This window comes from Calypte anna, chromosome 1, assembly GCF_003957555.1.
Source record: "Calypte anna isolate BGI_N300 chromosome 1, bCalAnn1_v1.p, whole genome shotgun sequence".
In the NCBI taxonomy this organism is placed as follows: domain Eukaryota; kingdom Metazoa; phylum Chordata; class Aves; order Apodiformes; family Trochilidae; genus Calypte; species Calypte anna.
In genome coordinates, this window is record NC_044244.1 from 23,771,674 (window position 1) to 23,798,613 (window position 26,940).

A 26,940-nucleotide genomic window follows, 5' to 3' on the forward strand; every position below is an offset into this window, starting at 1 on the left:
AAATTTTAATCAAAATCTCAGTATCATGAGTAGGCTTGCTGCTATTACCAATTCCAATTCTGACATATATAAAGAGTATAAAGTTTTTTTCACTGCACACTGATGGTGCTGCTTGAACAGCATGAATTCTAGGTCAGAATTTTAAGTGTAAAAACCACTGCCTGTTCTAAAAGGAGAGAATTCTAGCAATCTCCTCAACCTAGATGAAATTCTCTAGCAGCACTAGGTAGTATATTTCTAAATTATTGACACATAGAAACACAAAAACAAGACAATCAAATAAGAAAATGAAGATATGGCTGTGCCTGGAATGTAAGTAGGTCTTATGAGCAACATACTTCTTATTCAGAGGTAATTTTTCAAATCCAGGCTAAATTCCATATATATTGCACTTGCATTACATCCACAACTTTGTTTGCTCTTCACAAACATCAGAACAGCTCTCTTTTTGTCAGGAGTGTTCACAGAAAGAGAGGTTTTGACTTTTGTCTTGAGAGTACATATTTTATAAAACTTCAGACTATATCATTTTTAATATTTGATCCAGTCAAGTGGCAAAAATAATTCTAGATGATTTTTTGGACTAGTAGCCAACAAAAGAAAAATCTATTAGGAAATTTAACAAAATACTGGAGTAATTATAGATTTGTTTTAAAAAATCAAATCTCTTTTGAGTATCTAACTTTTCTAAAGAAACTGTGATCTCTGTATGGCTTTCCACAAACACAGAATATATAAATTATTTTGCACTGATTGAGAAAGTACAGTTGTGATGTTGTACCTAAAAATATGTTTATTTTTCACAGAGAACACCACTGCATCAAAATATACCAATCGTGATAGGTCTGCAGCTATGTAATGTTATACACACCACTGACATTAGCTCCTGTGAGTTCTTATCAAAAGAAGATAAAGAGCAGTGTGTATGGTCTAGAAAACAAAAACTAGGTGAGCTGTTTCACCATTCTGGAAACAGAAGGACAATTTATATCCGAGTTCTTTTGGACAATGATTATTTATAATCAGTAATAGAATGGGCCATGGGTTGTCAAATAGCTCATCACAGCTCCTGCGCTCATGGCTCTACTCTCATCCCCTGGCAAAGTAGTGTGGCCTCATCTTTAGTAACTTAGAGAATGCTCCCCAGTAAGGGATTCTTAGAGATTCAAAAATTCATGAAAATCAATGATGAGTGTGTGATAGTTTTGTGTTAGCACCTCATCTGTCACTTGAATGCAAAAAACATGGGTAACATGAAAAGGTGAAGTTCTACTGTCAGAGCCAACTGCAGATGTCCCCACTGGGAAAAAAACAAAAATCCCCCTAGCCTTTCTCCACTGAAGTCCCTAAATATCCCAGAAAGCTAAATTACATGAAGGGAACCCTTCATTTCAGACTGCTGCTTCAGCTTGCCAATCAAAGCCTGGTTTTGAAAAGCCTGAATCAGCAATTAATCCTATCATGATATGTTATATTACCTTTCTTTATAAAAATATGTCTTGGAGATGGCAAGACATGGATAAAATGATAATTCCAAGGTAAGCCAGACTTTGACAAACAAATGTGGATTGTCTATTAATAGTCTTTGATCACTGTATTAACTTGAGTTCAAAATTGGAAATTTATAATTGATAAAGGGGTGGGATTCTGGTAAAGACTTTCAAGCAGGAAAGCAGCAAGCTGATGTAGGAATCTGTAGCAGGAGGAGCCTTTCTTGCTCCTGAGGCTCAATGAGCTGCTGACCTCTCCATTGCCTCGCACAAGAGTGAGCTTCCTCTCTGTGGGTGTGTGTCCCACCTTTATTGGCCCCCTGGTAATAGGGGGCCTGCCCTAACCAGGCACAGGTGGACTCACACCCCTCTTTGGCAACTCGAGGCACCTGGTTTATCTTGTTTCTCTACAGGAACCTGATACCTTTCCAGATAAGATTATACAATGATGCTGCTGGTAGTAACAAGGCATTAGGACTTCAGGATCAAAGAGATCATTTCCACACCCATGTTCCTTTTTCCTGATTTTAAAAATGCACTTTTATTTCACTGTAGAAAAAAAAAAAACTGTTCAGTTTTCCCCTGCAGTACGAATTCAGCTTTAAATAGTAAGAACAGTATTTTGTCTTTGATTCATCTTTCAGTATTACCCAGTCATTTATTTTTTAAATTATATGTGAACAGTCTATCTCAAAAAGAATGCCACTATTTTATTTCTAAGAGTTATATTATACATAATGAGCTACATTCTATAGCTCTTATCATGAAACAGTAATACTTTGCATTAAGAGAACTATATTTCTTTTACTAATAACTGCCTTTTTCTCCTGAGGTGATTTGCACATGACTATTTCTCTTAAGAGAGGAAGATGTAGTTAGCTGATGTTAGCTAATGCAACTGGATAGAAATATCATGCACAATAGTAAACAAAACTTCATTGTCAAAGTGTGATTCATTCTGTGCTGTATTTCCTTCTCACAATTTTCTAATTAAAGTCTGGAGATTTAAAAGCAGATTTTGTTCTAATATTCCATAGCAGTGATGGACTCAGAAGAGATTACCAAAGCAAAGGCTATGGCTCTGGGAACACTTAAAGCTGGTATAAGCTTCTGTTAGTCTCCCACCTTACCCTCACTCTTCATTCCTCAGAAGTCCCTTGCTCCATTTCTCTTAAGCCAGCAAAACCACATATTGAGGCATGCAACAAAGTGGACATAGCTAAGTTAACCTTTCTTCTTTTTTTTGTAGGTTTTTTTTGGTTGGTTGTTTTGGTTTTGGGTTTGGGGTATTTTTGTTGTTGTTGGTTGGCTGGTTTTTGTTTGGGGTTTGGTTTGGCTTGGTTTGGTTTTTTGCAGGCTTAGTTTTAGCTTAGATCTGATCCTGGCCTGGTTCACCATCCATCTATGTGGATACCAATATCAGCACTAATGACTGCAGAAAAAAATAAAAATGAGCAACCACATTTAAGGAGAAATTTAGTCGGTCCACTTACTTCAGTACTTGGATTAGAGACTGTTACAGTCCGAGGTAACATTAAAATTTATTTTTGTTTTGGATACGCGAAACAAAGTCCAACCATAGAAAATGGTCAAGTGCAAGTAGATTTTATTTGACAATTGACATAGGCAAAAAAATGTAGAAAAGAAGTAGAGAGGAAAAGAAGATATAAGAAAGAGAGAGAAAAGAATGAGTAAGAAAATGGTAAGAAAGAATGAGAGAGAAGAGAGGAGAAATAAAGGGTGAGAGTGGGAAGAATGAGAGAGAGAGAGAGAGAGAGAGAGAGAGAGAGAGAGAATCACCACCAGGGGTCCAGCTGTCCGGCGAGGTTCTTCAAAATGGTGCTGATCCTGGACAGGGTCCGGTGCAGAGATGGCGGTGGGTCAAAAGACGACAACGCAGTCAGAGCATGGACAGCAATATATACCCGTGAACCCCTTTTGTTCTAAAGGGGCAGCTGTCAGTCAGCCAGGGTCGTTAGAAGGCAGGCTGCCTGGAGGGGAGCAGAAGGGTGTAGCCTTCCACCCACTCATCAATTCTTATCTTCTTCCAGGTGCCATTCCTCCTCTCTTCCAGCCACTATAGCCAGGTATATAATCATGCCTCCAGGGGCATCCCAGCATTGAAGGTTGGCCCTCAGAAAAGGCGAATAGTCTCCACGCATTCAACAGTTATCTTCTTCCTGATGCCATCCTTGCTCTGCTCCAGCTCCCCTTCAAGAAGCCAGCTACTTCACAAGTACAATCAAGGTGGCTTAGTCGTGCCTGGAGGGATGTCCCAGTATTGAAGGCTGGTGCTCAGAAGAATAGCCTCCACCCAATAGCTCTTATCACATCCCAAGGTGTCACCTCTGCTCAGCTCTGGCCAGCCAGCTCCTCCACCCTAGCCAGGGCTATTCATTTTAAAATTGCTCTTTTGAGACAGTTGCAAATCAGTGAGGTCAGAGTCACACAGCAACCACTATTTAATTTATCACAATGTAAATATTACAGGGGACCTATCTACAAAACATTCCACTGTAAATAAATAATGTAAAACTTAATATTCTTCATCACAGAATCATTAAATTAATAATTTATTTAATCATTAAAGATAATTAGATGATACTATGCACTCAAAACTCAAGAAATGCTCATGTGACATTCAGCTATTTGTCCAGAACATATTTCTCTAAAAATTTTATTGATGCATTTCCCTGGGCAATGCAATCAATCTCTAAACTCTCAGATTTCTGTGTGCTTCTCAAAGCAAGTGTGACTACTCAGATGAATTCAGAGAAGAGAATATCTTCTTCAGAGACAGCAAGCAGACTGTATCTACTTTGACACACTTTGCAGGTTTAAAGCTTAGCAGATAGCTATGCACTGGTGTTCACACTTAATATTTCATTTGATTTCCCAGTATTTTATTATAAATTTAATTAACTTGTGTATTCATGTTATTAGGCTTTTTTCTTTTTTTTTTCTTGGGGGGGAGGGTGTCTTTTCTGATACTGTAGACCATTCACATGTCAGATTGTTCCTCAAAGTGAATACTAATTGTGGATTTAGCTGACATATTTAGTGAAAATGTCAATGGTAGGGTATTTTTAAACACATAATAGTCTCCCTCAGTATTAATTCCTGACAGCTATTGTCCTACTTAATTTAGGATAGAATATTAAATAGAGAAGTTATCATCTGATGACTAAATGTTCCGTCTTATCTCATTTGTATCAGTTGTCAGTGCAGTCATTACCACAATCAATTCAAATGTATGAATCGTTGTGCCACCCATGAAAATATATGAAAACTGTCTGAACAGAATAAAGCACTGATGAAATGACTGTTCTTTTGTTTTAGTTTTTACTGACATCCACAGCTCACTGGAACTTGCAATATGCAGGATTGTGCGGTGCCAGACTGTAGAATAATTCAGAAGTTCTGATCAATTAGAAAAACCTCTCTGTAGTAGCTTGGCATGTCAACCTTTTAAATTTTAGATCTGTCATAAATTTCACTGGAGCATTCTAAGGGATGAAGCTTAGAATTTTAATTTGGATTAACAGAGAGGAGGGCAGGAAAAAAAACATAGCACAGTACAAAATTAAAATCTTTCATTTATAAACCCAATACCATGGGCTAATCTCACAATAATTATTTTAAAGAAACGAATAATCTCTTTGTATTGGCTGCGGAGCTGATTTTGGGGGTTTTTTTATGCCTACACAACAAGATAAGGAATGCCATCATTCAAGTCTTCTATTTTCTGGGAAAGCAAGAGGAAAACCGCTGGACTCCAGTAAACAGTGAGTGGACAGGACACATGCCAAGATGCTTGCAGGTGTACCAATACACAGCTCACACCACCTGTGTTGTCAGGGCCCTGGAGCAACCACCAGCTGCCCAACTGCATCTGCCCTCCCTTCCAGCAGGCTTATCCTCTCCTGCACTTGTGGAGATGACCAGATTTTATCCTACAAGAGCTCAGGGATAAAAGCAAAGATTTTTTAGTGAATCAATTTGTCAGACCCCATGCTCCTGCATAAAGCACCTTTACTTGGCTGAGATGTCCCCAGAACCAAAGTCTCCTTCAGCAATATTCTTTAAAATACCCAGTCTTATGTCCTCACTCTAAAGCTGCCTATTTGTATTCCTTACACTTTTGCAAAGCATGCCAAGTGATCCTGAAAACTGCCACCAGAACATAAATAACAGGGAAAAAATTAGGAAAGTGTCTCCTCTAGAAAGGAATTTTAGTTATATGCCTCAGTGGCACGGATATCAAACTAGAAATTTACAGCTAAACATGTAAAAAAGTGTTCGGGGTGAACCTGAACGAGTGCCTAAAAGCATTTCTACAATCAGACTCATGTTAATAATATTTGAATAAATAAGACTACTAATTTCTAAATATACATTTCTATAACTGAATAAAATGCGATTGTGAGACAGCCTTAAGCATTGATCCATGCAGCCCTTGTCACACATATTGGGTTTTGTCACATTGTTGCTGGCATTTTTTCTCCTAGTACCCTCTAGGCTTCAACACTCCGATACATGTTGAGCTATTGCACAAATGAGGTTATTTACACAGGGTGGTGAGGAGGAGATTGCATCTGATCTGGCTCCCTCGTGTCGTGCATTTTCCAGCACTTTTCACTCTAGAGCACCACAGCATGTCCTTTCAAAAACCCTAAAGTCATGGAGATATTCCCTTACCCATACACTGTTGATATCCCCCTCTCATGGTTTCCACACGGCTCAAGGATTATTTCAGATTCTCTGACCCGAAAACCCAGATAGATGAATACTTTCATTTCAAGAATACAGAATGACCCAGAGAAAAGTTTTGTGGAGTACATACAAAGCCAGTTTTGACTATTTATCTCAGGGAAATGTACTCTTACGAGGAAGTGTAGTGAAATGAGGCAACCAGGTGCCACTAATTGCTGGGGAGTGAGCATGAGCTTGTGTCAAGCCCACCTGTGCCTAATTAGGGTGGGCCCCCACTGCTCATGAGCAGGATCAGGGGGCCAATAAACCCTAATTATGCACAGGTGGGCTTGACACAAGCTCATGCTCACTCCCTGGCAATTAGTGGCACCTGGTTGCCTCATTTCACTACAAGGAAGAGACTTAATTGTATCCTGGCTCCCATTTGGAAGAGTGTTGCCGGCAGAGTCAGAAGGGGTGATCCTTCACCTCTACTCAGCACTGGCAAGGCCACAACTGGAGTACTGTGTCCAGTTTTGGGCTTCCCAGTTGCAAGAGAGATGGGGAGATACTGGAGAATGTCCAGCAGATAGCCACTAAGATGGCTGAGGAAGCAGAGCATCTCCTCTCTGAGATGAAAAAGCTGGCACTGTTGGACCTGGAGAACAGGAGGGCTGGGGAGATAACAACAATCCCATATCCAAAGGGAGGGTAAAAAGAAGAAAGAGCTGGGCTCTTTCCAGTTGAGCTTGGGACAAAAGGCAGTGGGTGCAAACCAAAACTCAGGAGGATCCTTCTGAATATCAGGAAATACATTTTTAGGGTGAGTGTGGCCAAGTACTGAACAGGTTGCCCAGGCAGGTTGTAGAATCTCTCTCCTTGGAGATATTCAAAAGGTGTCTAGACAGAATCATGGGCAACTGGCTCTTGATGATCCTGCTGGAGCAGAGGACTTGAACCAGATGACCTCCAGAGCTCCCTGTAAACCTCAGTCATTCTGTGAGGCTGTTTACATTTGGATATTTTTTTAAGAATTATTTTCTTTAATTAGTGAGTATTGTGGTCAAAATTAAAACTAAAAAGGTCATCTGTGATTGTTGACAAATATGTATCTATATGTGCATTTCTGTCAGAGGGACTGCATTTCTATCAGTCACTTTCTATTAGGGGTAGAGTCTACCTCATCATAGAATCATAGAATCATAGAATCCTAGGGGTTGGAAGGGACCTCGAAAGATCATCTAGTCCAACCCCCCCTGCCAGAGCAGGGCCACCTAGAGCACTTCGCATAGGAACGTGTCCAGGCGGGTTTTGAATGTCTCCAGTGAAGGAGACTCCACGACCCCCCTGGGCAGCCTGTTCCAGGGCTCTGTCACCCTTACAGTAAAAAAATTTTTTCGAATATTCAACTTGAACCTCCTATGCTCCAATTTACACCCATTACCCCTTGTCCTATCACTGGTCACCACTGAGAAGAGCCTAACTCCATCTCCCTGACACTCACCCCTTACATATTTGAAAACATTGATGAGGTCACCCCTCAGTCTCCTTTTCTCCAAACTAAAGAGACCCAGCTCCCTCAGCCTTTCCTCATAAGGGAGATGTTCCACTCCCTTAATCATCTTAGTAGCTCTGCGCTGGACTCTTTCAAGCACTTCCCTGTCCTTCTTGAACTGAGGGGCCCAGAACTGGACACAATACTCCAGGTGCGGCCTCACCAATGCAGAATAGAGGGGGAGGAGAACCTCTCTTGACCTACTAACCACACCCTTTCTAATGCACCCCAGGATGCCATTGGCCTTCTTGGCCACAAGGGCACATTGCTGGCTCATGGTCATCCTCTTGTCTACCAGGACCCCCAGGTCTCTTTCACCTACACTGCTCTCCAGCAGGTCAGCCCCCAACCTATACTGGGACATTGTGTCGTTCTTCCCCAAATGCAAAACTCTACACTTCCCCTTGTTGAACTTCATCATGTTTCTCTCTGCCCAACTCTCCAGCCTGTCTAAGTCTCTCTGAATGGCAGCACGGCCTTCCGGTGTGTCAGCCACTCCTCCCAGCTTAGTGTCATCAGCAAACTTGCTGAGGGTACACTCTATACCCTCATCCAAGTCGTTGATGAAGATATTGAACAACACCGGTCCCAGTACCGACCCCTGAGGGACTCCACTAGTCACACACCTCCAACCAGATTCTGCCCCATTGACTACATCTCTCTGACTCCTTCCTTTCAACCAGTTCCTGATCCACCTCACTACCTGATCACCAAACCCATACTTGATCAACTTATCTACAAGGATGCTGTGAGAGACGGTGTCAAATGCTTTACTGAAATCAAGATAAACCACATCTACCGCTCTACCATCATCTATCCACCTAGTAATTTCCTCATAGAAGGCTATGAGGTTAGTCAAACATGATTTACCCTTGATAAAACCATGCTGACTGCTCTTGATGACCCCCATGTCCTTGATATGCCTGGAGATAGTGACAAGAACAAGTTGTTCCATCACCTTTCCAGGGATGGAGGTGAGGCTGACAGGTCTATAGTTACCCGGGTCCTCCTTCTTGCCCTTCTTGTAGACTGGGGTGACATTTGCTATTCTCCAGTCCTCAGGCACCTCTCCTGTTACCCATGACTTACTGAAGATGATGGAGAGTGGCCTAGCAATGACCTCCGCCAGCTCCCTCAGCACCCTTGGATGCATTCCATCTGGACCCATCGACTTATGGATGTCCAGATTACTCAGCTGATCCCTAACCCAATCCTCATCTACTACGTCAAATTCCTTATCTATCTTGACTACTTCTGGGGCTAAATGAATCTGGGGCTCATGTGGAAACCCTGCAGGAGTAAAGACAGAGGCAAAGAAGGCGTTCAGCACCTCTGCCTTCTTTATATCCTCTGTCACCAGGGCTCCCATCTCATCCCTTAGTGGGCCAATATTGCCTCTAGCGTTAGGTCTTTATAACCAGATTTATATCACCCTTGGCAAAATCTTTCCAGGTGGAATAAAGACTATTTCCCTCATTTTCTAAACATGTCAGTGTGTAAACTGAAACTAAGCATCACTCCAGAACAGACACAAATGGGATGCATAATAGGAAAGGGAAGCACACAAAAGAGCAAGCAATATAATATATCTACAGAGCTGTTACTACTTTCTAGCAAAAAATACTATTGAATCAGAATGCAATTTTATCCTAAAGAAAGCTTTGACAAGGCATATGGACTACCTTCTTTCTGAATATTGTACAATTCTGCATCAACTGCACCAGACATATGCAATACTAGTTTAATAGATGGATAAACATGCAAATAAAAAAATAATAAAGAAAAATTTAAAAACTTTCCTAATCATGAGATACAATTTTCTTGCCAAATATAGGTTTCCATATTCATTAATAAAGCAGTATCAGGGTTTGGGGTTTTTTTATTTTGCTGATGTTTGTTTCTTCTAGAATGTGGAAACGTCACTTAATGCTCCAAAGTTATATTTTCTGTTTCAAAGATAAAGATTTTTTAATTATGCTATAAAACAATAAAAGTAATCTTTAAAGAGGAACAGCTAATGAAAAATTAACAGTTACTGTTAAAGATATATTTAATTGGAAACAAAGAACTATTTGCTTTATTCTGTCTATAGGAAAGAACATGGAATTTCACCTACAGACGCCTACCTACACTGAGTTGGGCATGAGTACTAGCATTTAAGCTTAAGTACAAAAGATTTATATCCTTGGTTTTGGTTTAATGCTGGTGTTGGGATTTAACAACTCTCGCTCTGTTTTAAGTAGCTATTGCACTGAAAACATGAAGTTCAACACACCACTGATAAAATAATATTTTACTTTGTTACTTAAAGCTTCTCATTTGAAACATTTCAATGTTCTATCCAATATTTCAATTTCATTTGAAATATTTCTGTAGGTATAAACTAGAAACATCAAGTGGTCCTATTATGACAAATAAATTAAAAGAGTGGGTTTTGCATATTTTGATTAATTAAAATTCTATTTTTTCCAAAAAAAAAAAAGACTGCAATAAATATAACTATTCAGCTCAAGGTTAATTTAGGAATTGCAACCAAGAACATAGAATCAAAATTGGATTCCCAGTCAAAAGATTCAGGACATCATTTCTTTTGCTATGCTTTTTTTCTAAATGATAATTTTTCAGAATCAAAGAACTCATCTTGAACTTGTTTTATTTTCATTGCTGATCATCATTGCTTTGCTTGCTGGATATTCTGTGTAAAATTACTTCTGGTGCCCTGCTACTTATGTTATGGAAATTATAGAGATTAAATAAAACAGCTATCAATTATGCCTTTCCAGTGGATATGGAATTCTTTAATTACATAAAACTAAAGATTTCATTACATGTTGCTTCAAAGTAAATATCATTTTTTTAGTAATTTAATTTAGTGATGTACCTTAGACAGGAGCAGAATATCACACTATTATAGCAACTCACTGTAGACTAGATAATGGTTTTGTCTGCTCGCATGTAGGAAGTAAGGTTAACTGCACTCAATATTGATTTTTTCCACACAAGTATTTGGGTAAAGGGGTAGAGTCTCAGACTGCCATGGATTCAAGCTGCCTATGCCAAAAGGAAGCATACTTTGCTATAACTTTACAATACACTTAAATTTCTTTCCTCATTAATTGTAGCAGAAGGAGCCTTTCTTGCTCCTGAGGCTCGATGAGCTGCTGGCCTCTCCATTGCCTCACACCAGAGCGAGCTTTGCTGGGGCTGCCCTCTGTGGGTGTGTGTCCCACCTTTTTTGGTCCCCTAGTAATAGGGGGCCTGTCCTAACCAGGCACAGGTGGACTCACACCCACTCTTTGGCAACTCGAGGCACCTGGTTTATCTTGTTTCTCTACAATTAATACCACTAGTGAAGAGCAAGATGGGAACTGAGGACAGTTTGTGACAGATGTCCACACAGAGGCTTCTCATGGACTGAAGTGTAGTCAGTGAAGCTCGAGTCACAAAAATCAGTGTAATCTGGAAAGTGAGTTCAACTGTCCCCACACAGATACATAAACTAAGTTGATCTAGTTCAATTTTTTAACACTTTTGTTTGTTACAAATGTTTATATTTTTCATAGCTAGTCTTACAAAACATTAAATTGTTTGATATGTCTTTCTGACATGACATATCCTGAGCTCCACAAAAATACCATTAGGATATATAAGTATTTCCAACCAAATATCATCTCCATTTTCTTTTCCTCTGGATGATCCTAAGTTATCATTATATAGTGTATATATATATATATGAATCAAATATAGTGATATTTGATTCATTAGTCGAGTCAAAGAATTTTGCTGTCATTATTGGCAAATGTAGCTTGTTCATGAAGAAGGAAACATGATACTAAACCAAGCTTGAGAACTGTTTTAAAGAAAGAGAATCTGCACTTTGAAAATAAGCCAAATTTTCATCAGTACAGATCCTCTAGATTCACCCTCTGCTAGCTCCCCCATAAATAGAATAAAGAACACTCAACCTTTTGTTCATGTACATTAAGCCATTCATGTTATAAGGCTACTGTGAAAGATCCCATTTCATGTTAAAAAGACTTTACCCTTCATCCCAAACACCATAGTTTATATAATTAGTCCATTAATATTTCAAATCTTGAAGCTTGCAGAAGACAGGCAGTTTTCCCAGTACACAGTAACCCAGAATGTTCTACCTTCTCTGTACTAAGTGGATAAAACTCCATATTTATAATAAGTACCATGCTGATGACGGTCCAAGACATAGATTAGAACATTTATCTTTGAATACTTTGAATATAGCACAACCTTTGATTTCCTCCCTCTCACAAAAAAAAACCAAGCCAAACCAAAACAAAAAAAGCTAAGCAGTATCTAATGATCTAACGGTGCCTGTTTCCCAAAAACCTATGGATTTTATCATGAATATTCAAATTTTTTCCCATTAAAAATCTAAATATTGGAAAACAGTATCAGAAAGAGTATCAGTTCATCAGTAACAATACTACACAGTATCACAGGCGTGGTACTGAAATTAACATTATTTTTACATACCATTTCCTCATATTCAAATATCAACATCCTGTTACATATTAGGCAGATATAATCTAGGTATTAGATTATGTATTTGGTATTAGATTTTAGGTAGATAAAAAGAAATATATTTGACAATAGATACTATACATATATATATATATATACAGTTATCTTCCATTTGTAAAAAAAAAAAAAGTCATTAAAACTCTCCTAATTTATATATCATATATCCCAAGGACTGGGGAAGACTTGCTTCGTCCAATTTCAAATATTTCTGAGCCAAAAAGGATGATTGACATTTTAAATACATTTCCTACCCTATTACACACCAATAGGCTGTGGATGCAGACTGTGCTGAAGTAACTACTTTTAAAATTCCATGCACTGGAAAAAGTGAAAAGAAGAAAACTGCAGCTGCTAATATTTTTATTGCATCATTTTTGTTTATTTATTTTAGTTACATGCTGTAAAACTAGTATTGTGCTAGCAAGGTCTATTTACCATAGGGTAGCTTAAAACGTTCACACAATTTTGCAGGAGTAACCTGATACAGTACAAGTTTTGACTGAACTTGTTTTGCACTGATGCATTCTTTAAATTATGCTCGGTTTCCAAATCTTTAAAAATAGATTTTGCTTGCAAGTTTAAGCTTATGTTAAACAATATTCAACAATATTAAACAATATTCTGTCATAAGGTCAAACCTTAAAACATGTAAGTTTTTATTTATATGCATAATACAAGATATTGATTTAATAGATGCTGAATTTAACTCTGGTTTATCAGTGGTCCCTGAATATTAGAATTTGATGATGGTTTTGTAACAGCATTTTCAGTAGATAGAACTCTAAGAGATGCTATTTTGTTCTAATTAACTTGCACACAAAATCAGTGTTAATTGATTAATGTGACTGTGATGCTGTTATCCATAGAAAATGGCCAAACCAGATGTTTCTTTTCATTTGTCATTCATGGTATTCATTGAAACTCTATTTCTAAATTGCCTTAGGTAAATTGCCCTCAGGTAAATTGCATCACATTCCATTGAAAAAACAATTGGTTTTTAGCTGACAGAAGTTTGATGAGTCTCTTGCAGCAACATTACTTAAATAACCTGTAAATAATGGAACATACCAGTCAAAAGTTCTTGAGATCACTTTTAAAGGATTTTAGCATTTAACTTTTATCCCAGTGCAGAACATTAATGGATTTTCTGCATTTCATACATCTAAAAAGCACGATTCATATGTAGAGCATATGAAGGGACAGATGTAATAGCTCTTTCTATGGAAATTATATGTCAGTGTAATTTTTGACTTCTGGACAAAAGATTCATGCCTTTGGACCAGAAACCTGTTGAGTTAAAGATTAACCTTTGCACTCAAAACCACAGTCAAACATTTTTACATACTTTTTCCACCTCTGCTATGTTCAGTTGTTTTGTGCAAAACAAAGTGTGTTTATACTCATATAGTTACATATAGAATCACAGAATAGTTTGGGTGGGAAGGGACGTTAAAAATCATCCATTTTCAAGCTCACCACCCATATAGAATGATGAAATCATTTGAACTGGAAAAGAGCCTTAAGATGTTGAATGCGTCAGAGAATAAATACAAATTTTTGTCCAGTGACCACTAGCAACCATGCAGGCAGTAATGGGAAAAATCTGACTCTAAAATAATAAAGAAGATAAATGTTTGGGACATGTTACCTGTACTCCATGAACACATTACTTGTTACATTTCAACTGGACAAATCTGATCTCTCTTCAGATTAGAATCTTCCTGCTTCTCAGTACTTGATTTAAAGAAAGATGTCAACCAAAAGTTTTTAAAAAAATGAAATTATAATAGATTCTCATATTCTCTCAATGATCCTCAAGGTGCCTTGAAGTCTTGGTTCTTCTGATGACATTTTTCAGGTTCTCCAGGATAAGTAACAGAACTGAATGCTCAGAGTTGACGGAATATGCCTTTCATTTCATTTTTTCTTAAACCATAGAGATACTTCTGATACACTGGTCTCAGGAGGTGTGACTATTTAGATTTACATATTCTAAATACAAATCAAGGTGTAGTATTACTTGAGGAACTTCTGTGATTACATTATTACTACTTCACATGGAAAATTATATCAGCTTCAAACATTTCATCCCAAGCAAGACAAAGCAGAAATACCTTCCAGCATTTTCCAGCACCTCACAGACTCAGGGTATTAAATGAGCTGGATTTATGGAATGCACTGTACCTGTTATTGATCTATGAATTGTCTAATGGAATAGATTTTCTCATATATATATATGCATATATGTATACATCTGGGATTAATCAAAAGTATCAAGTCATGAAATAGATATTACCAAATGTGTTTATGATCATATGTTCTCAAAAAAAAAGAGGGATGAGTAATATTTTCTTAAACTATATTCATCCTCCAAAAGCAAAAGGAAATCACTGAAAGAGTTAAATCAAATTTTCCCCTCATTTTTATCATGGACAGCAAATCCATAGGGAAAAAAATATATAAGGATCCTGGTTCTTCAGTGCTGTCACTTCACTGGCTTTGGTGGAGAAGCTGTGTTCTACAGCGAGGTGAAGCAGGATTAGGTATTTATGACTACGTAACATTTAGCAGAGGCCATTACCATAGTTAAATGATGTATTTATTATCTTAAATAATTTTAGATATAAATAATAATATAAAATATTGTATTATTTTATTATATTCAAATATTACTCCAAATCCTTTGATTTTTTTTTAATTTTTATTCAATCATATGATACAAAGGAATTCTTTAAATTTTATCTTCACTGTCCAGTCTTAGAGGTTCTAGGGAATAAACAGCACTGAAAACAGATGGCTGGACTTACAATGCTTTACCTTATGCAGTAAAATGAGGCTCTGTGCAGATGGACCTGTAGATATCAGTGCCAGTATTGCACCTCATCCATATGGACTGCAAGATTTATGGCACAAGTAATTATATTCAAACTCATCCTTGGATACAAGCTAATGCCTCCCTCTACTTTCCTCTACTTTTTCCTTTCACTCTTTCTGCTTTGTGGTATTAGAAAATAAGCAGTAACATAAAATAAATATTTAAGAGTGCTTCCCTGGCAAGTAACACACAATGCATGAAGTAGTGTTTCAAGATCTTTTAAGAGAGCACTTTTTTCCACTGAGCATCCCACTTGAGCATGGCAACATGAAGCAGGCAAGTGAGCACATCCTGTGGCAGCTCAGCATCTTCACAAGAGAGGACTCGTTCCTGCAGACAGAGATCTGTGTGAAGGAGCACTTGGAGTTAAGAGACAAGAGGCAGTGAGTTGATGGCATCTAGGGCAGAAAAATGTTGTCACAGCCCCTTTCAGAACTGAAATGTTCTGAAAGGACTATCCCCCAGGACTTTGCATTATTACTGGAATAGTGGGAATATCCTTAAATCACATTGATCAAAACAGGTGTCCTGGTATCAGCCCACTACAGTTCCTGCAGCATGTTAAGTGGGGATCTGGTGTAAGAACCATAGGTTAGGCTTCCTCATCCTTCAGGGGAAGTACTTCTCCAGGAGTTACCTTGAAGGCTGAAAAGTCAGGAGAAAATCTCTATTGAGAAGGGCTGTAGAGGTACAAAGACAGCACTAGGAGGAGGTAGAGGTACTAAACACAGCACTAGAGAGCAAGTTCATAGCAAAGGCTATTCCATGGCTCCCCACCACTGTTTGAACATGGGAATGTCCACATTTCAACCTCAAGGAGCAGAAATAGCCAACAGTCATGGAAAAATAAGTATGGAAATTAAATTTCTTGGTTAAGGACTGTGATGCTCTTTCAGGAAACAAAAGGTTTAACTAATTGCTATTTGTAAAGAGCTTTGAGATCCTCTGGAGAAGATACTACTTCGAAGAGTACTAAAAAAAAATAAATTATTCTTATAGTGAGGTACTAAAAAAAACTCTTGCAATGTTTAACATCTCAGTTTGCATAAGCCAGGTCACATTTAAAAGAAGTCTTAGAGTTTTGTTGGGTTAGTGTTTGTCTTCAGGACATAAAAGTAACACCTGAGTAACTTAATATCTGGACGATAAAAACAATACAGAACACAAGTTCTCCTACAACAAATCATATATGGAGTATTTCAGGCTAACTGAGCATAGCAGCAAATGTTGAGTTTGGAACACTTGCAGAGGAAAATACATTTTAGAGGCATCTGCTTCTGAAATTATGGTAAAAAATACACTGGTTGTATACAAAGCTTTTTTCCCCTTCTTCTCTAGCAGAATAAATAATTTTGTTTTTAAAAATAAATTTTGCCTTCTACTGAGCTAATTTTGTCCTTGGCTACCACAGACATGGTTTGCTTAAACTGAAAGAAAACAACAGATGCAAAGTTGTTCATATGTGATGAATGAGAGCATAATGTAAAACAAGATACCTACACCACAACAAGGAGCCCAACATTGCTCAGCTGAAAGTCTGAATCCACACTACAACCTTGATTATTTACTCAAAAGGTTTTTGGGCAATGTGCCCTTAGAGGCCCAAGAGCTTCTGGATAAACCCATATTCAAATTCCACTAAAACTGTAAAGCCAAATCATCTTAAGAAGAAAATCACAGTGAATAAAGAGAGCATGATGATGCTAAGTGATAAATACAAGAAGCATAATTAATAATTTTTAAATGTGGAAGTACCACTCATCTTTGAAAATTACTTACCTACATGTGAAGTATTTAGCAACTTGTAAACTAATATTAAGGACTGTTTTCAGCTTCAGTGTTAAAAGTTTCACTTACATAGTTATACAGTGGATATCAAAAAGTCTATTAGCCTGATTATGGAGGAAAGCCAGCTTCATAAAAACGTACAGATGAATGATGTTATTCCTCAAAGCTATTATTCTTCAGACTGTTAGAAATATCAATATAATTCCCTTTCCTCTAGTCAGTTTTTCTTCTGAAGATTAAAAATCAACTCAATTTATGCAGAAAAGAAATAGGAAAATTTCATCATCCTCATTTTGGCACTGCAAAGGCCCTATAGTACTTTGGGTGTATTACAATGTCTATTCAACTGCATCACATTTGTGCTGTGCTTCGGGAAAAATAAAATTCCATCCAGGCTCTCAGGAAAAAGCTATTTACAGACAACTAGAAGCCATTGTACTTCACAACTGACAGCAAAAACAGCTCAAACAAATAGGGAACAAATCTTCCATGATGCTGCATAGGATTATCTATATAGTATGTGAGAGAGAACAGCAATCAACATGGATGACTTCTGACATAAAGACACATGAATGGTATTAGGGAATAAATACAGTAACGTAGTGCCCTCTTGAGACATGGGGGTGAGGAATGGAAAGCAAGAGAGAAAAATGGAAAACATATAGTTTAAAAAACCTGAACACTGGGTTCAATGAAATAATTTTGTAGCTTTTTCCAAGTTTCACAAAAATAAGGTCCTATATTACCTGCTCTGCAGTTTGTGGTAATCTGCTTTAGTAAGTTCACTGTATTTGAAAAAGATAATGTTCTGGTAAAGACGCATATGAAATTACTTTCTTAATATTTTCTATGGGCAAAGTACTCTGTGAAATAACATAAGGACAGTAAGATAGCACATGTTTAAAATTACAGTGTTAGCTTACTGTTATGAATCCAATTTTCAATGAGATTTTGTAAAAAGATATTGCAGGGAACTGAGCAGTGGAAAGCACAGCCATTTGGGTAGTAATTACTTTGTTCATAATATGCAGTATAGAGTTTGAGCCTGAAAACTGCAATACTTCAGATTTCTCAGACTTTTTTAGAAAAAAAAAAAAAAAAAAAAAGAAAGAAAAAAAAAGAAGGCAGATGATGTTGAAAGCACTGATTTTATTGTGCTTTGCATACTTGATTACTCTTCCTAGTTTCGTTCATATAAATGCCTTCAACTATTCAAACAACATGCCTGACATGGCAAGCTACAAGATGTAGCTACTGTAAAACAACCAACTGGATTTTTTTCTGGGCAGTTTGATAAATTTTATGATCCTTTCAAGCAATTCCTTTCCTAGACTGGGTTAAAGGTTTTGTTTTAAAGGTTTTGTTTAGATCATTAATTCCTTGTGAAGGCTTGCACCTGAAGGCTGGGGAAGAGGATTTGTTTTTAATCACTACTAGGGTGGTATTTTAAACAGGCTTTGATGCATCAATATATGGTTACCTGGGGTTTATTATTATTTGCTTCATGTCTCTCTGGTTATTGATATCTCTCCTTAGGGACAGAACTGGTTGACTATAGCCATTCCCACTACAACCTCAAGCATGCAGCCATGGTGCTAAGTGTGGGAACAGTGTTCCAGGTCACTTTCCTGCAACCAAGCTCATTTAGCTGCAGCAGTCCCCGGTAGACTAATCTGAAAGATAACAATGCAGCAGAACATTATCTCCACCATCCTCTAAGCCTATGAAGTGCCACATCTCTTGTCAATTGGGACACTCCCTAGACCTAACAGATTGTGCCCCAGCCAGCTGTTTCACAAGATTTTCCTTTAAAGGCAACAGATCTTGCACTGGCTTCTGTAGAGCAAAGCCAGTTCCACAAGAGCCCAGCTGGATCCCCTCACTGCCAGCAGACCCCACATTTGAGAGAGAGCCAGCAGCCAGCCTGTGGAAGACCAGTAGTATATTCTTAGATATAAATGTTTTCACCTCAACTATTTTCACCAGCGAAGAACAGCTTTGGTCTGGCTAAAATGTTTTCCAAACTGGTGTTGACCTCACTGAATTGTTTCTGCAGAGCAAAACATTTTAAGTAATTATGAAAAATGTTTTGTGTCTGGCATTTGATTAACATTTTAATATTTCAGTGGTTCAAAGTTTATTTCAAAGTTATTCATAATACTTCGCAAAACATGGAAATTGTCTCATTCAGGCTAGAAGATGTTTTATTTGAAACAACATCCTTTTCTTGATCAGTTTTTTGTACAAACACATATGCAGTAGAAATATTTGCAACATAAGACAGCAGCCCCTAAAAATGTGAAACAAAATTTACAAGGCACTAGGAACTGCAGTTCCAGCACATTGTACATTTATGGTTGTGATAATTTGCCCACTTCATGACACGCACCTCCTGTCTGGATCCTGTTTTCCGTAAGACTCCACTGCCTCATCATGGTGAATTGCAGTGGTAGATCAGACAGAGCCTCATCAGTCACTTCTCACATTTGAATCTAAGTTAATGCTCTGGAGTATCATTTCAGACATAATTCTATTAAGGTAATTTTTTCCCCTGGATAGTTGGTAATAAATTTATACACAATGTGTAAAGAACTAAGGAAAAACTAAACAGGAAGGAAGGAAGGAAGGAAGGAAGGAAGGAAGGAAGGAAGGAAGGAAGGAAGGAAGGAAGGAAGGAAGGAAGGAAGGAAGGAAGGAAGGAAGGAAGGAAGGAAGGAAGGAAGGAAAGGAAAAGGGATCAATCTACTTCTCATACATCTCATCTGATGTTCAAAACTTCCTGATCATTTTCTGAAAGTCTACTGATCTTTTTGCACAGAGCCTTGGTCCCAGCAAAGTTTTGATTATTGCATGCTTTATGTCTCCTGCAATATCATCACTGTAGGTCTTAAAAGTGTTGGTATTTTTTCCTCTTTTCAGAAGATAATAGCTGCATTTTCAGCACACTGTTCTAGTGTCTACAGAACATGTCAGTTTATCTTAATGAAGCACTTTTAATTGTTAAACAGAGCCTATAGTGAGGAAAAAAAAGGGAATCTTCCCCTTTTTTATTTTCTTAAAAGGGAATATCTGTGTAAGGAGTCACCTTGAATTCTAGCATTTCTTTAAAAGGTCTAAATCAACTAAGATTGATCTATAACGTTAAAAAAATGGACTTTCTTCTCATTACTTCATGTTTGAAGCATGAGCAGTAGAGTTGTATCACAAGACATTCTGGAGCTGGTCATGGCAACACTTTCAGATTTTTTTTTACGTATTAAAAATTATGACAGCAAATATATAAGGTGACAATGCATTAGTTTGTAAGAAACTGAGAGTTTATTACTTGTTTTCCTTGTTGGGAGAGAAGCTTTTAAAGCTGCTTGCAGTGTTAATTGTGCATTTCCTTCCTGTCTTACAGAGAATGACATAAAATCATTGATGTGTTTGTTTTAGATTCCAAAAGCTAATGTGAAGGAATAAAACCTACTTAGCACGAAGTCAATCCTGCTTACTGTAAAATGCTTTTATTGTTAAAACATTATGATACATTCCTTCTGCATAAGAATAAAAAGACTAAGAAAGAAATCAAGATCCATTTAAATCCTCTAATTTAAAAATAAACAAGATTTGTACTTTTATCAAATACTAGCTGAGGGAACATACGCTTCAAACCAGGTCTTTACTAATGAGATGGCACAAATAGATTGCTACTTCTACTGAATCAAAGCAGATTACTTATTAACAGTACAGGCCAGAACATAATTCTAAGTGTTAAAAGAAGCTAAAAATTACAAAATTATTTAGCTTTTTTTAGAAAAGACTAGGGAAAAAAATAATATATCAGCCATCTCATACCTAAGTCATAATGCAGTAAATTAAACATTTTTCCTTATTAGTGGTGGTCTTCCATGTCTGTTTTTTGTGGGGAAAAAACCAGTATGCATGTATGGTGAAGGTCAAGGTTAGTAAAATCAAATTCCTGTTGAAAGGAGTCTTTTCTTGTAGACATTTGCTTTGTAGCTTCAAGATATTCTATTTCTGTATACATGCACATGCTCCTTCTATATGCTTTTCACAGTTTATGCCCTTAGATCCTAAATACAGAGTCACAAAACATTGCTCACATTTTCCCCCCAGATTAAGGCAAAAGAAGCTCATAAACTTGGCCTGACTGCTCTCTTCATTCTCACGTGGCTGATGACAGAGTACTTCAGCAGGGCCTGTTGTGACAGGACAAGGGTTGATGGTTTTAGACTTAAAGAGGATAGATTTAGACTAGATAGAAGGTTGAAATTTTTTATGATGAGGGTGGTGAACCACTTGAACAGGTTGCTCAAAGAGGTTGTAGATGCCCTATCCCTGGAAAAATTCCAGGTCAGGTTGTACAGGACTCTGAGAAACCTGTTCTATTAGAAGATGTCCTGGCTTATTCCGGGGGAGTTGGGCTAAATGACCTTTAAAGGTCCCTTCTTACCCAAGCTATTCTATGATTTAAGGACTTTTAGATAGAAAATTAAATCATGTAGCTAATATCTATTTTGGAGGAGCTGTTTTCTCTTTCTTCTCTGCAGACTGATTTATTACAGAATAGTGAGCTTTCTTGCTGGTTTTGTTTTACCTATTTTAGTATGCCTGCTGTGTATTTACCCAAGAGAAAACAAGATCAAAAGGACAGACACCAGGTGCTCATTCTGCAGCCTTAAGCCCTGGGGATATTCTGCCCATGTCATTGGGGTGGGTTGAACTTGGATGACTGCCAGCTGATGACCAAGCTGCTCTGTCACTCCCTCTCCATCACTAGGACAGGGGGAGAAAACACAATACAAAGCTTGTAGGTTGAGATAAGGACAGGGAGATCACTCACCAGTTACTGTCACAGGAAAAACAGACTCAACTTGGGGAAAGTTAATCTAATTTATTGCCAATTTAAGTAGGGTAGTAAGAAATAAGAGCAAGTCTAAAAAACACCTTGCCCCTACACCTCTTTCTTTCGAGGCTCAATTTCACTCTCAGCTTTTCTATCTCTTCTCTTTCTTGGGCAGCACAGGTGGATGAGGAATGGGGGTTGTGGTCAGTCAGTTCATAATGCTTCATCTCTCATAATGCCACTCCTTTTCACACTCTTCCCCTCCTCCAGAGTGGGGTCCCTCCTACAAGATACTGTTCTTCATCAATTTCTCCCATGTGAATGCTTCCCATGGGCTCCAGAGTGGGTATCTTCTCACAGAAGCCAGCACTGCAAAGTCCCTTCCACCAAAAGCTTGCCACATAAACCAGATACAGCCATCAACAAGCATCTTCCCCCATGAACAAAGTTATCCTTTGCCATACCTTCCTCTGGAAGTTGTGCCTGCCCTTTTGAGTATCTCAGCCACTTCTGTGTACAAATGCAATCTGTTGCTGGGTGCCCTCTTCTGAATTTGTTGTTATTTTGAATCTCCTAACACCCAATAATACAATACATTTGAGAAGTGACAAAACAGTGGTAACTGAATAGTTCACTGTTCACCAGATTGGAATGCAATTTCCTAGCCAAATAGGTGCAGATAGGATTTCTTCAAAAGGATAAGAAGTATTCCTTCACTTCTCTCTTACAGCAGGTATCTAGTAAAAAAACACTAACAAAAAAACCTAACAAACTGACATCCCACATCTTTTCACATTTTGAAAAACAGGTTACATGGTGTGGTCTCTGCATGCTGATCCCTTTGGCTTTCCTTTTAATTTCTTTTTCTAATATTCTCATATTGTCTACACTGCATGTTTACTGAAATACTCTTATCTGCTTCCCCTGGTTTCTTCTTATCCATGGTGAGACTTTCCCTGGCCATCTCAAAATGATTTTATGGTATTACATAACAACAGAAAATATTCCATAATTCTCAATCCAGAGGCTGATCACACTAAAAGTGACCCCCCAGCAGGCTGTGAAGTGCAGCAGGATGGATGAATGTATACCATATAGACTCTTGCCTCTGCGTAGGAAGCAGATAGAGACTACTCTTCTGCTTTCTCAGTCTCTGCCCTTTCTCTTTGCCACCTACTCCTCCTTTTGGGGTTAGCTCAGGATTTTCCTCATTGTTTTCAAAGCAGTATAGCTTAGTTTTACTTGAGGTGATTCAGTAATTTTATGTCTCTTAATTCTTCTTTTTGGGTTTCTTCTCCAAAACAATTGGAACCTACATTTTGTTTCTAACTTTTCTTCTATTACCTCCAGCTCAGTCTTTCTGTGTATAGATTGTGTTCTCATTTATTATCTTTCCTCCTTTCTTCTTTTCTGAGATCTCTATGCTCTAAATTGTCTTCCTTCACATTACAGAGGAAATTTTGTCTCTTTTATTAGAACTGTGCTAAATGAAAGAATATAGGCCACTTCCATTGCAACTCCACAAGGGGCTACAGTCTAGATATAAAACTGCACTGACATAAAAAAAAATTTTTTGTCAAAGGACATCTGGAATAATATTATATATCTGAAGAAATACTAAGAAAATTAAGAGGGAAAACAAAAAATTTTACTTAAGAGCCTGCATTTTTCAGTCTGCCTGAGACCTGGCAGATGAATGTAGGTTACTATTGTGAAAAAGGAGTCCTTGAATGCCCTGAGAACAAACCAGACTTTGAAACTTGCTGTGTCTGAATGCAATCCTGATATCAAACAGCCACTCACATGCCAGGCACATATATTAAGCTGCAGCACTTCTATGGAAACTGCTTGAAAATTCTCCCTCCTCAGATCTGTTCCCTCTATGTCTTCAGTGTAACACGTGCCTGCTCTACAGAGAAGTTTAAGTTTGCTGCTGGTAGACTTCAAAATTAAACCAAAGCCATGAGGAGCAGAATTAGATTCTACATCCTTATGAATGTTCAAAAGAACTGGTAATTTCTGTTCCAAGCAGTTACAGAAAAGCAGGCAATCGGTTTTACCCATCTTTATTCTTTCAGAATTTAAAATTAATGAGACTGGGCATTTATTGATCAACAGAGTTATTATTACAGTTTATAACAAGTGAAAAATAGATAACTTCAGGGAAGTTTGCAGGCACATCAGTTAGACAATGTTTATCACATCTGCTGAAGACTCATAAAAAAGCAAAGCCAGAATTGAGCATTTTGACCCTTGGAGTCATTTTTTCAGCTGTAATCATTCCCTCAAAAATAAGAGTGGCATGAATGTAGCATTGACCCAGTTATTAACCTATGGCATTTATTCTAAAAGAACAGCTGCTGTCCATCTCAAAAAACAGCAAATGGGCACCACTTTAATCCCCATTATAACAAATGCCTCTCAGCTCCCTTCTGAGAAAATCTGGTGAAATATAAAATATCATCTAATTAATCCAAATATTTTTGTCTCTTTTTGTAGCTGACTTTTTCACCACATAATAGCATAGCTTACTATATACTGTCTGCTATTTGTCAAAAGAACAGACAATGTATAAACACTGAAAATATAATTGCATGTGTTTTTTATATAGGAGAGAAAAGATGTTACTTGTTCCAAATTGAATAAGCACTTTGTACAAATGTGCAGTGTTGTGCCCCTACAAGATTAGTTACTCAGGCTTCATTTTACTATGTTGTGCTGGGACAAAGACTTCTGTCAGCAATAGAATAAAACAGAAATAGCATAGAATACATTGTTTTTAAAATAGAAAAATTAATAAAGTAACATATTACGAGGGCCAAAATTGAATGGTACCAGTAGACACAAACCAATTGCTAAGTGTTTCTGGAAGGTTATCCAAGTACTCTACACTGTTTTGAGCTCTATTGGAATGGATGATTGAGTTTTCCTGTTCCCTGTGGTACAGCATCAACACCAGTGTGGTTCCAGTAACTGTTCTCCCAGGTTAATTCTGATGTAGTGACACATCTTGTTTTCTATGCCAATCAAAATGTGCTTTGCTTTCAAAAGCAAGTTTCAATTAATTTAGAATAGGACCTAAAGGAGTCTGTATATTGAGCAAACAACCATAAGCCTGCTAAACGTGAGTAGATCTTGTGGAAAAACAAGGTATTGTCTCTAGCATTCTTCCCAAGGTGAAAACACCCCCAGCAAAGATGAGCTACTGCAGATTATTTAATTTCAATGAGTTTCAGCCATCTGAAATATAGATACCTGCTTTTGAATTAATTGTACTATGTTGTCTTTATAGACCACAAAGATATATAAGCAATTCTAGAGTGATTAATTTTTTATGTCAACAATAGGATGAGATGAATTGCACCCCTGGGGTAACTATTACTCTTTGCTGACTCTAAAGGGAACCTGAGGTAACTAGCCAGGCAGAAGACCTGCACCATATATTTAAAAACTTAACAGAAATTAATCCCATCCTATTACTCAATTTTATCAGAAAAATTGTAACTTAGGGCAGGGGTCTAAATACCTATTTCTGTTTGCATTGCCCAGGGGTCTAAATGCTTGTTTCTGTTTGCATTGCCTGTGACTGTATACATGATTTACTGCACAGTCAACACCATCATCTGAAACTACCCAAAAATGTGAACAAAGAATCCACATAAAACAGAAAGGTGCCACTGCTATTATTTAGGCCAAGACAGGTAATCTACAGAGGAGGCAGCACTCAGGGCTTTATCTCACCAGAAATGGATCAGGACAGTTTTATCTACAAGTACTCTTGTAAGTGTTCCTTAATATCAGCCTTTCAACCAGTAGATATTCCCAAAAGCACTACCAACAGGGTGTATTAAAATTTCCTGTCCTCCTGTCATGTTTGACATGAAAGGTACTATTCCATTGAAAAATAAAACAACCAAATACAAGTTTCTGCATATGGTGATCTACATACATCTTAAGTGTCTAAACCTCCCATTTCAGTAAATGCAGTCAGTGGTTTCTGCAGAGCAATTCAGCTGGTCAACCCTAGAAGCTAAATTCAATTGTCTAAAGGCAAGAATTTAACCTCATCTGAAATGTCACAGAGCATATGAGAAATTCCCTAAGGTGTGGAAAATATCCTAGAGGATGTCAGTAGGACATCCTTATCCCCAGAGAAGCTGCTGGGGCCAGATAAAAATGCATCTGATGTATCAAATACTGGAAGCAATCTGTGTTGAAACAACTGGATAAAGTCTAAGATCTCTACTAAGGTCTCCTTTGACACAGAGACATTTGTGTATCACCATCTAAATCCCACATCAAATGACCTCAAGAGGAACTCAGTTTTAGTGCTGCTCCAGTGGATGTCTAAATACAGCACAAAATTTTGGTCTCTTGATCTGTATTTTAACCCTCTTTAAATTGTCACCTGTGACTTTCTAATATTCTATAAATATGTGCAACAGGTTCTGGACAGCTTTTCCTAACACTTTGAACTCAGTCAAATGGTGTAGTAAATGAAAAGAGCTTACCCAGAAGTACTCCATTAATAAAATATCTCTCTCTGGTGGGGACTAACAGTTTTCAGCAAAATTATGCAATAGTAGGGGGGGAAAGGGTTATAGCTTAACCACCTGTAAATATAGAGGAACCTAAGTGAGAAGGTTTGAAACTGTATTATTAACATTTATTATAATATCACTATTTAAAAATACTTCTATTCCAGCAGAATAGAAGTATTATAGAATAAGACAGCTATACATTAACTGGGGATATGTACTAAGCACGATGTAGTGTATGGTCTGAATTTGGAACCTCTATGGCTTGTTAATCCTTGGACAGTGACTTTCTGAGAATCCACCATCTTTACAATCCCTTGTTCTTAAAAGCTGAAGATCAGGTATTTGTGATACCTTTTTGGAGCACATATAGTTTATACAGTCATCCAAAAGAAGGAATTTTATACATTTAATTTGTGTGTCCTGTGGTAGCAATTCAAAAGAACATGGAGAATCAGCATAACCACAAACATAATTACCAATAAAATCAAACTGAAGAGCTGTGACAATAATAAAAAAAATCTGTAGAAAATATGAGTTGCCACTGGCTGAATATCATAATACTAGAAATAAGTAGCTTATGAAAACTTCAA